Source organism: Haplochromis burtoni, unplaced genomic scaffold (genome assembly GCF_018398535.1).
Source record: "Haplochromis burtoni strain Fernald_Lab_line unplaced genomic scaffold, NCSU_Asbu1 Contig_1152, whole genome shotgun sequence".
NCBI lineage: Eukaryota > Metazoa > Chordata > Actinopteri > Cichliformes > Cichlidae > Haplochromis > Haplochromis burtoni.
Window position 1 is genome coordinate 23,870 of NW_024583513.1, and position 4,683 is coordinate 28,552.

A 4,683-nucleotide genomic window follows, 5' to 3' on the forward strand; every position below is an offset into this window, starting at 1 on the left:
TAACTGCTATTGGATATTTATATAGAGATTACCCTTCAAAGACCTGCAGTAAGCAGAAACACACTTTACAAGAATCAGATTATTCACTATTTTACACATTTGTGGACCATAAATTAGACGTTATACTTCTTTGAAATCCACCTGAAGGATGCTGCCTGCAGGGATGCATGTGTAGTTGGTGGAGTATATGGTGTGACTGTGGGTCATTCTTCCTTGTGCAGTCTTTGGGCCATCACTCAATTCAGATTAATTTATATTGTGTCAAATCAGAACACTTGGCTCAAGTGCTTTATATTGTAAAGTAAGGACATTACAATAATGCAGAGAAAACTCCAACCGTCAGAATCACCATTTGGTGATACTGTCCCACTAAACTTTGAAATAGTCTGGGAACCATAATTAGGCCCACAGTCTGAGAGCACAGAAACACACAAAGAGCTGAAGTGAAACTGAGTGTTAAAATAAATTAAAATTCCCCACTGCAGCCACCGTCTGTGTTTTTCATCCTGTTTTTTTTTTTTTTAAATTAAAATTTTTATTGTGGTTTTTTTTTCCACTGGTGAATCCACTGTTGCTTTCTTACCTTAATCCGGACCACTTGTCAAACGATCAGCATTTGACAGGTTCATAGGTCATTATCTTCCAGTGACACACGAGCACGACTGTGGGTGAAAGCCCCTCTTCACTCGCTGTCCGGACAGAAACCTGTGCACATGTTACTCTATTTATTAAAACCTTCTCCGTGTAAAGTTGTTTCCTCTGTGAAGCACGTTGCAACATTGGCTTTGGAAAGATAAAAAGACTAAAATGTGTTAAAGTGAAGGTTGTAGTAGTCTAACCTAGTTTGGATGAAGTGGATAAACAGGATGAGATATATGACTGCAGTTGTTTACCTTGGTATTAATGTTATACATATTCATACATGTTTATATTATCTGCATGAAAGAACACTAAAGCAACATGGATGTCCACTTAGAAAATGACAGAGCAGGGAATATTCTGACTATTTGATTTCAGCCTGGGACTCAAATCTTAAACAATCTTAAAGTGTCTCAGTGCAGATTATTCCTTGTACATTAGTCTGATTAATCTCTCACTATAAGATGATAAGTTCATCTAAAGTACTTTACAATGTTTAGTGTTTCTTTGTCCTTCAACTCTGATGGAGCAGCTGTGATCAGAGTGAGAGCTGCAGCTGGAATTTAAAAAAAAAGCCTTTACATGACTGAAATCCAAGTTTATGGAGGAGTCTGTTTCTCAGAAGCTCCTGAGGGGAAGTTAGATTTCACGAAATACCAGACTGGGACTGATAAGTTTCAGTTTCATTTTCCTTTTTTATTTTTGTGTTCATTTCAATTCATGTTTCTCATATAGCAGCAAATCAATACTCATTCCAGCACTGATTCAGAAGCCATTTTCAAAACCAGTTAAAAATCAGGAAAATCAACTTCACAAAGAATGGCAAGTTGGACAGCAGTCCCTCTAATCACTCACTAAAACCCATCCAAGTGAACATTATTGTTCAGGCAGTTAATTTTTTGATTTACTAACACACCACAGCCCAAGTCATTGGTGTGTGAAGGGAACTAACTAAACCAACAATCACACCAAAACCAATGAGGTGTTCCCAAATATGCAACTTTACTTATGTTACACAGATGAAAACACAAAACCGACAAGGAAAGCGCGGCCAGTCCTGTGGCTGTCATATTATCACCTTCTATAATCCACAGTGATTTTTCCACACACTGTGACATGCTTTTGTGTCTGTGTTGTGAGTTGGTTTAGTCAGCATCTGTATTTATGCTGACTGAACATGATGAGTCAAACCCATCCAGATGTCACAAACAGCTGCTGAACCTGAAGCTGAAACCAACACTCACTGATTCCAACACTGCAACATACATGACACTGGATATTTAATTAGAAAAACACAACGTCTTCTCACCCCCATTCTCTGCGACCTGCTGGAGTGGGGGGGCTAGGAGGAGGAGTTGGCCGTCCGACTGCGGTCTGGAGTGTGGGGCCTCCCTGCTGCTGCGGAGTCGGGGCGGTCTGCCTCCCCCACCGCAGGGAAAGGTAACACACCTGGGTACAGGTGCAGTTCCCCCCTCCAGGGGCAAGGGTACCTAGACCCGGTTTGTAGAGTACGCTTGGGGAGTGTGATCGTGTGTACAGCGTCTCTTTATGTCTGTCTCCACGTTGGTTGAGTGTGGAGTAAGTGCATATGAGAGCATGAGGGTGGGAATGGATGTTTGTATCTGTGTGTGCCTGTATGTCTGTGTCTATATGTCAGGTTGGGTATCAGACGCCACCTCTCTGGGGACATCTCAGGCCCTCCAAGGTTTGGAGGCCTATCTCCCCCTACCACCACTTCCCCTGCCAGTGGCGGACTCCCTCAGATCATCGGTGCGTTGGTGGTTCTTTGTGTCCGGGGATGGGCGTCCAGGTACACACCGGCTCACTCCTTGGCGGCCGCTTATCGGGGCCTGGAGCCTGGGGCTCGCTCGGGCCACTTCGGAGGTGGGGTGCCCCCGGCCTCTCGGCCTGGGGCTCGGTCACTCAGGCGCAGCTGGCTGCCGGCGGAGCTCACGGGCGCGTCACTGCAACTCCCCCTGGCTTCTGCTCCGCGGCTGCTGAGTGAGCCCTCATCTGGGACTCTCCTCAGCTCTTTCTGGGACAGTGGCGCGGCTGCCCCTCTGTTGGTCTTCCTTGGTCTCTTGTGTTCTGGGGGCCTCTGGATGTCTGGAGTTTTGATCTCCTCCATACCTGCTTCATACCCTGGAGGACGGGGCTGTGGCCCCCCCACACCCTCTAGCAGATCATTACATGAAGGAACCTTTTAAAAAAACAAGCGCGTCCATGCTCACAGGTGTACACACGGGTGATCACACCCACAAACTACACCCTTTTTGGCTCCTACCTCAAAGCACACTGTGTTCTGTTGATCTTATGTGCTGCACAATAATGTTTAATATTTAGTATTTACTGTCATATTCCCATATATCATTGTGATGTTGTTTATTCTATTACTCTTGTTCTCTTCTGCTTGTTTTCTTTTTTCTTTCTCAGCAGGTGACCAGGTGATTGATATATGCATTTTTTTTTTTTCTTTTTTTTTCTGCTCATTCTGTTGGTTTTTGTTTTTGCCCTTCTCCCCCGTCCCTCTTCTCAGCTGTTTCTCTTTCCCTCTTTCTTTCTCCCCTTCTTTCCCCCAGTCAAGTCTGTCCCATATTCAGTAAGTGAAAATAAAATAAACAATAAAAGGTGAATCAAATGGACCATTATGGCAAGGCTGGGATGGTCAATGGGTTTGGGTCAAAGTGAACTTGTGAATGTTCCACAAAAGCATGACAGAAATATAAACGATATTTTAAAAAGAATATAAACTCGGCTCACTGATTCTAATACAGCAGAACATAGAGTAATGTTCCTGCGTAATACAGTTTAACTTGGTGTGAGCAAAACATATTAAAATACTGAAGGTGGACGAAAACTGTAGGTCATAAAGCTGCAGGCAGACTTGACATGATGTTTGAGAGAAATGTGAAAAACATTAAAGATTTTAGATATTTGAAATGTGCAGCTGAATGTTCAACATCTTTAAAGTCTGTCTGTCCTCAGATCATCTTTGTTTTAATTAAAACTGAGCTTGGTTTGAACACTGACTGTTTTAGTACTGGAGCATGAATGTTTAAACATATTTATGGATTTTTCCTGCTTTTTATAAACAGGAACAATGAAAATGAGACTTTAGTGGATTGTAGTGCAGGACTTCTTGACAGTCAGATAATCATAATTTAGAAATGTAAAACAAAAAAGTATAGCAGGAACAAAATAAACTGTTTTCAAAGTGGTTGGTTTAGAATGTTGATCTTTTTATGACTAACTCAGCCAACTCATTTTACTCTGCTCTGGGGAGCTCGTGCAGATTCTGACTCATTTCTTTTAACCCCTCAAAAGTAAAAAGAAGACAGACAGACCAACTGTCAGTCCAACAGATGGAACCACAAGAAACTGAACATTTAAAATGTAAAATCAAATCAAGAACTTAACATTTGATATGGCCTGCTGGATGTTAAGCATTAAAATGTCTGTCATCTTATCATCTTCCTTTCTCTGGAAAAATGTCAACCTACTACTTTCCAGCAGAAGGGTGGTATGGACCCTGATTGTGTTGTTGTTTATATCTTCTGTGGATGGAAAAAAACAACTGCCAGAAAAAGCAGACCAGAAACTGTCAGACCAACAATCAGTCCAACAGATGTGAAAGAAATTAAAATTTTAGATGTTTGAAATCTGCAGCTGAATGTTCCCCATCTTTAATGTCCGTCTGTCCTCAGATCATTTTTCTTTTCTTGTTTTCATTAACAAAAGAAAAACTGAGGTTGGTTTGAACACTGACTGTTTTCTTTAAATTTTCTGTAGCTAAAAAACAAAAGCAACAACGAGAAGCACAACAGGAAGATACAGACCAATGACCAGTCCAGCAGAGCCACTTACACTTCGTCCTACTGTCTGACCTGCAGGTGAGAAACAGGTGTGAGGTGTCAGGTAGGTGATGAGTGAAGAACAGAACAGAATCCAACAACCAGGAAGCAGATTCAGCTTTGATCACTGACACACTGAACTCTCATAACTCACCTTTAGAATTAATAACGTCCAGGTCAAGAGTTATAGTAG